The following is a 13,519-nucleotide window of genomic DNA, read 5'->3' as shown; positions in this document are numbered from 1 at the left end:
CCATCTGCTGCACAGACGGGGAGAAAAGGTGGAGGGGTCTCAGTCTACATTAGCAACAAGCGTATCTCTGCATTGGTTAAGCAGGATGATGCCTTGGAATCTGCATTGGTTAAGCAGGATGATGCCCTGGAATCTGCATTGGTTAAGCAGGATGATGCCCTGGGATTTATCCATGTGCAAATCACCATAGATTATCTGTATCCACAGAATCTTACCTAGATCTAATGGAGACACTTATCAATAAACCAAATACCCTGTTTATGGGAGACTTTAAATCCCCCTCTATAGACTGGGAAACATACACTGCCTCATACTAACACAATGATTCCTGGGCTTTATTAACAAATGCCACTGACAAGATAGTGCGCACACCCACCAGAGGTTGAAACATGCTGGACCTGATATTCACCAATATGGGAGAGGAGGTTGCAACCTCCTCCCCCTGGTGTCACATCCTCACTGATGAGGTTGGACCACAAAGCTGTCTCCTTTGACATAAAAATTAACTCAGTATCCCAGCAAACCCTGTAACAGTTAGGGCAGTTAGGGACTATTCCAAATTAAACTATATCCTATTAAGTGATGGTTTGTCAAAATTTAGTGCCATTCCCAGTCCTGAGTTTATAGCAACCTATGCAGAATTATTCACAGAGACCCTGTTAAACCATACAAATGGCTGTATAGAAGCTGCTATACCTACTGGACGTAAGGCCCATCCCAAAATAAATGTAAAACCAAACCATATCAGTGAAATCCTAACCTTAATAAGATATATAACGAAAAGAAAAAAAGTCATGGCTAAAATCAGGAAGAGCAACTCTCAAAATGATAGACACGTTCTAATTAAAGTAAACAGGAAAGTAGGAGGTCAAATTAAGTCCAACAAGGCCAGTTATGAGGTCAAGACAGCCTTACTGGCTAAAGACAACTACATACTTTCTAAAGCTATGTCCAAAACCTGAAAGGTAGTACACATCAGTGTATTGAAGTGGAGGTTAGTGGTGCCACCTTCACTGAGCAGAGTGACATAGCAAATTGAATGGCTGAAAAATTCAGCTCAAACTTCACCTCCCACCCCTTCTACCTCCCCCAAAGAAATAGCTATCAACATTGCATTCCTCTAACTATTAACAGAGAGCAGGTCTTGGTGGTATTTGCTATTTCCAAAAACATCACATCAGTGGGACCCAACAATATCCCAGTATCCCTATCAATGGCTTTAAACATGACCTATCAGGACCACTTGAGCCACTATTCAACTACAGCTTCAAAGCAGGCTTTGTACCACAAGAATGGAGGACTGCAACAGTTATCCCACTTCACAAGGGTGGACCATCAACTGACCCCAGAAACTACAGACCTATTATTCTGACTACTCTAGTATGCAAAGCCATTAACTTAATTATCATGGAAATTATCAACAAACTCAGAGCCCACCTTTAGACACTGGACCCAAGCCAAGTTGGCTTTTTCAAGAAAGGCCATGTCTACTAAACCTGGTGGAGTCCTTTGAGAAGGTCACCAATGCAATGAATGAGGGTAAAACAGTGCATATACCCTACCTAGACCTGGTTAAGGCATTTGACCAATACTCTACTCATTTATATCTGACAGCTTCACCAAACTGGTCATAAACACCTACATGACTCACTGGATTACCAGCTGGCTCACAAATAGGATCAAGGAAGTCAGGATTGCTGATACCACCTCAACTAAGGGACCTGTCACCAGCAGAGTACCTCAGGGTTCTCTGTGGGGACCACTCCTTTTTGGCATCTACTTCTTGGATATAAAGACTAATGTCAGGGATCTTTGGCTGATCAAGTTCACAGATGACTGCAAATTGGGAGCTATCATAATTTCTTCCATTACATTAACATCTTATAAAAGGGTCTAACACAGACAAATGATTGATATCAATGTCACAGATTAAAACTCAATGCCAATAAATGTGTTATAGTGTCTTTTAGGAAAACTGCCACCCAGGCTAATTACTCCATTGATAAGATGCCCCTAAGAGTTTATGCAGTAGTCAGGGATATGGTAACTATGTAGACAGTGACCTGGCTTTTGACCAACATGTGGCCAAGGTAGTAAGAAATCATTCTAAGTTACACAACCTATAAGTAAGTGCATGGCATCCAGAACCAAGGAAGTCATAGTGCCACTTTATTTGACCCTTATCAGACCCATCATTGAGCATAATGCTCCAGTGTACTTGATCAGACATATGCAACAGTTAGAATGCCACAAAGGTTGTTTACCAGAAGAATCTGGGGTATAAACAAATTATCCTACACAGACCACCTTGAAGCCATATCTCTATACTCTGTCTCCTACAGTTTATTTAGAGGCAATCTATGTCTGGCATACACATCATCCTCAGATCCAGCTCTGATAGACCCTTTATACATTTGAAAAATGAACAGCACCAGAACCACTAGATTCAAGAATTTAAACTTTGCTTCTGACATAAATAAGACATTTTGGTGAGACAGAAGTGTGTCTCAAGAGATCTCTATGCTCTAAAAAAGGCTCTCCATCCATGTGAAGCAGAGTCCATACATGGCACTATTTAAGCATAATGTTGAACAATGGATGGGAAATTGAAAATTCACCCCAGGTCTGGCCCCTGTGTCTCTGATAGTCAGGGACTGATAGTAAAGCCCAGAATAACATACATACCCCACAACCTCAATAAACTTCCTAACTAATAAACCACTTACTAAAAAATGGCCATGATACACAGAAACACAATTCGGTTGGCGTGCATGGCTAGATTTATAAAGACCTTGGTTGTTAATAATGCAGTATACCCCAATAAACCTATGAATAAAGAATCAGATGAAATTGCAGAAGTATGTTTAGAGCTGTAGTTGCTTTTCAATCACTTTTGTATTTAAGTATTGTCTACTGATTTGTTAAAATTACTAGAGCACCCCCACTCTCACCCCAAATGTGTGTATTACTTTATTGACATTGAATTTAACATTTTAGCAGGTGGCTGAGGTAAAATTATGTGAGTGTCAATTGCCCAAAGCAAACAATACTGAGAAACATTATACTGATCTTTGTTTTCCATATTAAAAAATGTTGGAGCAAGTTCTAACCCACAAACATTCCCTTTTATTGATTTGGAGCAAATGTGGATTTGACACATATAAGTACCACCCCATTTCCCCCAACATCCAGCTGCCTTACTTTACAATAAGGTAAAATGTACTTTTTTGTTTATTTTCTTAATAAAAACTACATATTTTTGTGTTCTGGGTCAGCCTTGCACTAGGAATAATTTCAAATATTCTGTTAGAATATACATTTCTGGTTAAGTATTTGTATTTATTTTCTTAACAAAAACTATAGTTTTTGTTTTCTGGGCCAGACTTGTACATGGAATAATTTCACATTTTCTTCTAGGGTATACATTTCTGGTTAAGTACTTGTATTTTCAGTGTGGCATCTAGCCAGGTAGGTGAAATTCCTGCCTCTTTCTCTCTTCTGATGCATCACTTATTTAAGGACAAAAAAGTGCTGAGTACTTAAGTTATCAAAACTCAGTAGTATTTAAGTACTATCCTGAATGTCCAAGTAAAAAGGAAAGAGAGGGGCAAATTAAGCATCTAGAGCAGAAAGCAGGCTTTCATCTTTTGACAGTTAGTAAGCACCATTAATAGAAAATGAGCAAAAATATAAGCAGCTGTACCCTAGATGTTACTGCTGTAAGGAAACATGGACTGAATGTGTGCTGAGATTTTAAAGGTGAGTGACACCTTTCTAAACAGATAAAGGCTAGTAATAAAAGGATGAAGGCTGAATGTATGCTGAGATTTTAAAGGTGAGTGACACCTTTCTAAACAGATAAAGGCTAGTAATAAAAGGATGAAGGCTGAATGTATGCTGAGATTTTAAAGGTGAGTGACACCTTTCTAAACAGATAAAGGCTAGTAATAAAAGGATGAAGGAAGAGGAAACAACTTTCTTGTCTTGTGCCAATGAGATATCAGCCATGCAGAAAGCATGCAGTGAGCACTCACTTTAGTTAATGAAATTGGAGGCTGCTCATTTAGAAGCAAAGGTGCAGATGGTAGAACTGGAGGACAGGGAAAGAAGGGAAGACCTTCACTTCCCAAATATTGTAGAGAATAAGGAAGACAGTGACTGTACAAAGATATATGGGGGACCAACTCAGCCCATGGCGGGGAATGCCTCGAGAAAAAACTTATGCTGGGCTGGGCTCATAGAATCTATCATCCCTAGAGGGTGAACCATTGCCTTCTCAGACCAGTAATACTTAAAGTCAGAACAAATGCCCTGAAAGAACAACTAATGAGTACTCTCTGGCAGACGGGTAAAACTCTATAAGTCAGTAAGAAAATGATTTTCATGGCTCATAAATATTTAGAGGAAACAAAATTAAGAGAGATAGGTTCTCTTAGCATGTAATAGTCTGCAGAAGAGCAAAGCATAAATTCAGACTCATATCCAGCTATCTTAAAAGTCTTTTTTCCAAATGGTACTAAGAAGTTTCTTAATCCAGATGTTACTCAAGCTGATTTGGAGATATGCATGTAGGCAGTGGGAGAAGATGTAATGGACAGGGCTTTATCTAGTCCACCAGACCATTAACAATACTATGTGCAACTATGCATTTCCCATACAGAAGGCAACCTGGTGAGAGACAAATCAGCGAAAATCTTACTGTAAAATGACAGTGCTGCAAATGCACAACATTGCTACTCATGGTGTGCCATTGTTGCTGTTGTTTAATCCTTCTTCACTAGTCCTTCCCAAAATATGAAAAGAGATATTTAGATCTGAAAGCAGAACTATTAACTTCAATTTCTCTCTCCTCTAAGCTTTTTTATCTATGAGAAAAGAAATTCACCACAATAAACCAAACTCAGATATATTACCTTGATGGTGTCTCCTATCTAGAAATGTCTTATTTTTGCTCTATGTGGTTTTGATTTGTTGACATATGACCCTAGTACTTCTTCATATAAATGAGCATAGCTGTCATCTTTATCTAGTGTTACATATCCATCAAATAAATGGATCAATACTTGATACGTGATACTTTAAATGTGAAAGATGAAAAATAAGCTGCATTGGTTTACAAACTGCAGATTTCTCTTTAGAAAAAAAAAAAACTCTTCAACAACATAACATTCAAATATAATGCCCTTTTCCGAGATCATAACCTCATTATTTCTAGTAGTTCCAGTTCTGTCTCATGTCATGTAGCATGTGCTCATGATTACATCAATAACACTTCAAGATCTGCCAGTTATATCTCCAGTTAATTAACCGGATCATTGGCAGTGAGTGATTTTGTACTGTTAGTTAATCCATGTGGCTGTTCTCTACCAAGCCTTAAAGAAGAGATATGTACAGTTAATTACCAATGTTGGAAAAACACATTTTAAATCATTACAATACTTAATGGTATTTTATCATTCTAAGAGAACACGGAAATCTGTATTTTTTGTGACAGGTGCTTATTGGCAACTGCACTCTCAGTTACTTCATTATTTTTGGCAGCCTGATAAAATATTTTGTATGAAAATGGATAGAAAGATATCTTCTGATTTTTATCCTTTCCTTAAGGTCCTTAACATATACTGAGGTTTTCTGTCCCTCAAAAAATATAAAAAAATAAATAAATAAATTTCTGATGTGATTATCTGATGTCTAGAAGAGATACTGAAAATAATGCTACTACAAGTAAATACAAATATTAAGCTCTCCTGGTATATAATAACCCAGGCCCTAATGAACTACTCTAAATGGTCAAGTCACATTAAAATTAATATGGTACATGTTTTTGTGGCTCATTAGACAGTTGACAAGTAAATGCTTCAGAGAGCTCAACAACTTGAAACTAAGCTCGTAACATGTATGAGCAGATATGCACACATACACATGTATATATTTTTTAGCAAACACAGACACATACACACATTTTAACAAAATTTAATTTGTAAGGTATTGTATATGATTTCTGAATAACACTTCTGACAAGTATTATTGCACAGATTAAGTTTCAGTACTATATTGTTTCCTATCAGGTTTCATCACTTTTCTCAACTCTGCATTATGTAGACATTGTAGTTATTCAAGGACTCGGTGAACCTTTTGGAATGTAAATGTATGCATATTAGTAATACCTTCTATCATTATTTCTAGCATACTGATAAATGAATCACCATTAGCAACAGGTCATGCTTGAAAGAATACTTTGAACAACTGCTGTTTTTTGTAACTTTGTTGTGATTCCCAAACTAAAACCAGGTTTTATGCTACATTTGCTGTATTTGGTGGTATTGGTGTTGTACCATTGTCTTTGTTACATTTCTTTGCAAGGTGTGAAAATTAACCCGATTTCTTCCAGCTTCCCTGCTCCACATACTGTATTCATAGTTTTTAATCATCTGTACTAAAATATCATTTTATAATTGCAAATTCAGAAAATCACTTTGAAACAGAAGTTTGGTAATATGTTATTAGCGCTAACAAGATAACATTTGTACAAAATGTCTCATGTAATATAAACAAGAAGTAACACCTTACATTATTCTGAGTTTAGGCATAATGGTCAAGGTATTTACCACATAGACACAAGGTACAGGGTTTGTTCCTAATCTTGAGTAATTTGTTAGGTTTAATATGGCCCTTCCAGACAGTTACCTTAGTATTCTCCTATGAGAATATGCATTTTAAATAAATAGATATATGTATCCAAACAAGTATAGAAAAAGTAATTATAAATAATAGAGTAGTTTAAGGAGTTACTCACCTTCATCTTAGTGCAAGAAAACTGGACAAAACCTAAAAGAATTGGGGGAACAGCTGCATAAAATTAGCGACAGATTTTAAGTATTGCTTTTTTAAATATAGAAAGTTGCTAGAATAACAGGATTTCTGTTAGCATGCATTTTGTGAAAAATATGAAGGGCAAAAAAAAATGGAAAAAGGGGGTTGTGGATGGAAGGATGAAGTCTGAAACTTGTGTGTCTGTCATTATTTAGTGAGCTCAGTCTTCAGTAATTTTCCCGAAAAGCAAAAACTTTTTGAGGAAGAGACCAAAACTATGAGTCAAAAATCTAGACAGTTGTTAAGAGGTATGTTACACACTCACACACACACACACACACACACACACACACACACACACACACACACACACACACACACACACACACACACACACAGACACACACACACTTTCTTATTCCACAGAAACACACACTTTTTCTCTCATACAGCAATGAACAGAATAGCTAATTGAAATTCTGCGTGCATCTCTTTTACACAGTATCAAGTGGGGAATGTGTTTGCATCCTCAGTGACATGAGTGTGTACAACACATATATAGTTTTCCTTAAGGGAGATGACGCTTCCATTTCAGCATTAAAGAAGTGTTTATTTGTTTATTTTTTAATTAATTAATTAAAATGTTAATGTGGAAATGCCATGACTTGCACCCCACCCAGCCATGGGCCCTAGATGTCTAGTGTTAGATCACGCTGTAATTATACTAGCTGTTGACCTATCACACATCATAGGTGCAGTTTTATCTAAAGCATGAATTTCACTTATTACATTCCTACTGGCAATATTTCTTCAGAACTCTTAGCACAGAGCTTAGCAATGTCAGCCTTCCCACTACATTTGTAAGAAATTCACAATTTACTTGCTGGTTTTGGTACATTTCTTAAAACAGTTTTATCCCTAGAAACAAACAATTCATTTCTTAGCTTTGTGTCCTTAACTAACAGGTGTTTTACTAAAGTTACTAACTTATCCAAATCCTCAGGGTTCCTTTGCAGTACCCAGTTTCTAATTTTGCCAGACAAAGCTCATTTAACCATGTTGACTGCTAAAACTTCCAATGCTTGCACTTTACTGTGGTTACCAAGTTCAATCCAATGCTTTTTTAGCCCCAAATGTACTTTCATGCTGTGCTTCCAAGTTGTTCCATTAGATGATACTTCAGTAAGAAACTAACTTCATAGTTTGATACTTTTAACTGACCTCTTTTTTTGTATCAGTAATTGCCAAATAAGAACTTGCAAACTATTTAACTACTGTGAAGTCTTGTCTTGCTATTTATTTATGTGAATGGCCCTGCACAGAGCAACATTCATCTTAAACCCATATCACCCTTTACTTTTGCCATACATACATGCACACACACACACACACACACACACACACACACACACACACACACACACACACACACACACACACACACACTCACACGTGTTTATATATCTAGATAAATCTCTCTATATAAAATATCTATGCATGCATATATCTATCTATATATGGGCCAACAGAAATTTGTCGATTCTATCACTAGTCTAATTAAACTATACAGGAAACTAAGATGACTAACTAAGTCCAACAAGGCCAATCACAAGGTCAAGATAGCCTCACAGGCTAAAGACAACCACAAGGCCATCTTCAACTATGTCTGAAACCTCAAAGGCAACTCACATCAGTGTGCTGTGCTGATGGTCAGTGGTGCCACCTTTACTATGCAGAATGACATAATGAATTTGCTGGCTTTCAAATTCAACTTAAACTACAGCCCCCATGCTCACCTATCCCCATGAAATACCTACTAGTACACCCCCCAACTATTAACAGGGAACAGATACTGACAGTGCTCACTAAGGCCAAATACACAGCCTCAATGGGCCCTGACAGTATCCCAGGATGTCTCCTAAACAGCTTTAAACAGGACCTATAAGGACCACGAGTCATTTTTTAAAATACATAGCCTCAAAACAGGCTTTGTACCATGATAATGGAGGACTGCAGTAGCAATCCCACTTCTCAGGGGTGGACCATCAACTGATCCCATAAACTACAGACCTATTACTCTGACTAATATAATATTCACAGCCATGAAACAAATTATCATGGAAATGATCAACAAAGACATAGGAAACCTTAAGACACTATACCAAACGCAGTTTGGCTTTGTCAATGGAAGGTTATGTCTACTAAACTGGATGGACTTCTTTAAGAAATTCACCAAAGCAATTGATGAAAGAAAAACAGTGCATATCACCTACCTGACCTGGTTAAGGGATTCAAAGCAATACCCCACTTGAGTATAGTTAGCAAACTCATTGAAATGGGCAGAAACCCTTACATAAATCACTGCATTGACAGCTGGATTGCAAACAGATCATGGGAAGTCAGGATTGGTGAGACCACCTCCACTAAGAGACCATTCACCAATGGGGTACCTCAGGGTTCCATGCTTGGAATGCTCCTATTTGGCATCTACTTCTCAGAGGTAAAGGTTAATGTCAAGGGCCTTTGGCTGACCACTTTGATAGATGGCTGCAAATTGGGAGTTATTGTAGATTCCCCAAGGAACATCTTACAAGAGGATCAAACACAGACACATAAATTGTGCCAACATCATAGATTAAAACTCTATGACAAATAATGCATTATAGTGCCTTTTTGGAAAACTGACTCCCAGGCTAATTGCCCCATCAATAAGATACCCTTAAGAGTTGACTCTGGCCTTTGACCAACATGTGGCAAAGATAGTAAAAAAATCATTCTACGTTGCCCAACTTATAAGTAAGGGCATGGTTTCTAGGCACAAGGAAGTCATGGTACCATTTTATTTCTCCTTATCAGACCCATCATTGAAAATAATGCCCCCTTCTTTGCATGTACCTGACCAGATATATGCAACAGTTGGAATGCCTACAAATGTTACTTACTAGGAGAATCCAAGGTGCAAACACATTGTCCTATATGGATCGCCTTAAAGCCCTATCTCTGTATTTGGTCTCCTATATATTACTGAAAGGAAATCTATGCCTAGCATACAATGCATCCTCTGATGGACCTTTTGCACATCTTCAGACTAGCATCAGAGCCATTAGATCCAAGCATTTAAATTTTACTTGTGCCATAACAAGACATACTGATGAGACAGATATGCATCTCAGAGGATCCCCGTGCTCTGGAACAGACTACCCATACATGTGATGCAGAGTCTATTCCTAACCCTATTTAAATGTAACACTGACCAGTGTATGGGAAATCAGAAATTCATCCCAGGTCTAGCCCCTGTGCCTCTAATAGACAGAGGAAGACAGTAATTTCCAAACTAACATAACCCCCAGATAACTTCTAATTAACATACCATCCTAATAAATACCCATAATACATAGGGACAGAATTGATTTAGGTTGCTAGGTTATGCTTATAAAGGACCTGGTAGTCATTAACATAGTATACACCTATGAAGTTATGCAAAAGGAATTACAGTCAAATTATCAGATGGTTTTCCACAATGTGAAAGGCAAACAGACCATGAAAAAGGAATCAGTGGTAACAAGGGCATTTGAAATAGCCAATAAAAATGACATTTGGGTACGTGAAGTTGTCAGTATTGAAATGGACTGTTGCAAGGCAAGCAGCAATGAAAACGAACATTGTTTTATACATAATTTCATCAACACTGAATTAATCAACATTAAATAGGGACTTTTTAGAAAAAAAAACATTGTTACAAGCTCAAATGGCCAGTATTGGCAATTTGTTAAAGGAATTAAAGCTATTCACCAGAAAGCTGAATTGTGCATGTTTATTTAATGGGCAAAATCACCACCCAGAAATGTAGAGACATAGCACATGCATGTTCCCTTTAAATTCTATACTGACTTTGATTGAGAAATACATGGAATATGAAATAATAGCATTGCTGCAAAACAAAAAGGAAAATAAAAAATAAAAAAGAAGTTATAATTAAAGACAGGAAGAATTTAAAGAAATTATTAACTAATAAATATATTAGAATTATGAAATTGGACTGGATGAGAGTGTTGCAATGGTATACAAGAACAAGATGATTTTAGAGTTTAGAAAAATAGATGACAATTATTTATTTATTTATTAATCAATACATAACTGGAACTATTTTAGCAGTCCAAAAAACAATAGTGCCTTATACCTGTGAGTACTAAAAGTTTATAAAGATAAAGAGGATCTCCATTTAAGGCTGATAATTTCTGCCAAGTGCGGCAAAACAGATCCCTTAGCAAATCATAGGGACAGTAAATTAAAAAGAATATTAAGCACATTTCTACAATTCCAAAGGGACTCACGGCATTTATTTGATCTAATAAGCCTCATGGAGGGGTGGTAGAGTTGTTTTTGGTAACTGCAGACATCAGAAACCCATTTTCTGTTATTCCACAAGATATGGGTATAGTACAGCATAGTTTAGAGAAAATCCATTGGATACAAAACATGTTAATGTGAAAGAAACAGAAAAGTGATATGAATTTATGAAACAAATATTGGCCGATAAGTATTTATGTTTGAAATGGAGAACTTCATACAGAAATCTGGTGTAGCAATGTGGGTTGTAATAGCACCTACATTTGCAAATTTAACTATATGCAACTGGGGAAGCGATTGTATGTCTAGTAGAAAGTTCAAGGAGCACATTTAGTTTAATACACTTCATTTGGACAATATATTTATATTATAGAAGGGGCACTTTCCCACATTAAATTAAGTTTCACCTATGAAGTGTCAGATAAAGGAATATTTTTTTAGATATTCCTTTATATTAGATATTTACATATATAAGGATATTAAAGATAACAAATATGCATCAAATATATATATATATATATATATGGAAAGTCAACATTTCATAATTTTTATATCCAATATACAAGTGATCATATACATAAAACAAAATATAATATAATAAAAGGTCATCTTGTACAATTATCACATTTGACATCAGATGATGAATTATTTTATAGAGATGTAAAAGTGTTGAGTGAAATGTTTAAGGAGAGACAATACCCATAGGGATGTATTGAACAAATAGTTAATGGGGTGAGGATAATAACCATTTTGCACCAATTGTAGGGAAGCTTATAAGATTTAAAGAAGGTCAAAGGATTATTTTTTCAATTCCATGTGTCTTGCACCATCTGTGGATAGCAAGAATATCAGAAACATTATAATAAATGTATATCAGGTTTTATTTCAGCATGAAGAGGAGTTAATTGACAATGTAAGGCATACACCCCATTTCATCTTCAAGAATGGTTTGAATATGAAAGTAAAATTTAAGTGTAACAACAACAAGGTCGGAAAACAAGTGCTTAAACATGGGGCATGTAAACAGTGTAGGTACATCAATGTGGGCAAGCATATTACAATGGGTAATATGATATATTACTGTAAGGGACACTTTGACTGTAATACCAGAGGGGTGGTATACATTGACACTTATTTATTATGCCCTGCTTATTATATAGGGAAAGCAGAATATGCTGTTAAAAAAGTCTATTGTCGTTGTTATGTGATCAAGAAAAAAATCTGTTAAATGTATTGGCTAGACATAGTTCAATATGTGAGAAGTTTAATAAATTTGTGTTTTTGCCTTAGAAAAAAGTGAAAAAGAATGAGGTGGGGAGACTGGAAACCTTTTTTTATGGAGTGAGAGCTAGACTGGCAAAGGATGTTGAATTCCAACAAGAAACCTTGGTTTAATATGGATAATTCTATTACCTGCATTTTAAAGAGTAAACATGCTCAAATAGTAAGAAATTGACTGGTTATATTGCATCACATATTTTTAAATGGAAGTCAGTTCAATTAATTTTATATTCTGGAGATTTTTTGACATATGTATAGCGCTCAATAAATTGATATAACTTATTATTTTCATACATTTTTGCAAGTGATTTTTATTTTGGTTTTGGATTTGCAGATCAAAAGGAAACACTTGTTGAGGAGCTAAGAATATTGTTGTTTCATTGTTTTGCACTCTATGTACTGTTTTCATTCATATGATCACAGAGGGAAATCTGGTGTACACAGTCCAGAAAGTGGCTGTACTTGGCTATACTTGCTGGTAACATTTGTGTGTGTGTGTGTGCGTGTGTGTGTGTGTGTGTGTGTGTGTGTGTGTGTGTGTGTGTGTGTGTGTGTGTGTGTGTGTGTATACGTGAGTCTACCTGTGTATATCCTGTATATGTGAGAGTGTTGGTGTCTATCCTTCAACAGCAATTACATATTCTACACCAGCTTTAAAGCATTAGGCAGATTAACTATTTTGCATCAAAACCATATAAATATGTATGTAATACTACTAATAAAACAAACACAAACCAATGTTAACATACAGACAATTTTCTAAGTACAGAAATGCCTTCCTGGGTGGACTTTACTAAAGAAGTAATGAACCTTCCAAAGATTGTGTCAGGCTTCACAACACCCATGGGCAATCCATTATTCTTACAGTAATAACGGAAAAATAAGAAATTCACTGCCCATAGTAAAGAAAAAGCACTCACTTTAATGTTTCCATGCTATTAAATCATAAAATAAATTAACATACAAAATTCACGGACTAAGCGATTTCACCTGATAAAATATTAAGGCATCATCAGAGTCAGTGAAAACATCGTTAAGCTCTATTTAAATAACACCAGATCTTAAAGTCAATCAT

Source organism: Protopterus annectens, chromosome 1.part0 (assembly GCF_019279795.1).
Source record: "Protopterus annectens isolate FY-2018-M chromosome 1.part0, PAN1.0, whole genome shotgun sequence".
NCBI classification, from domain to species: Eukaryota; Metazoa; Chordata; order Ceratodontiformes; family Protopteridae; genus Protopterus; species Protopterus annectens.
Note: the sequence above shows the minus strand (reverse complement) of the source record.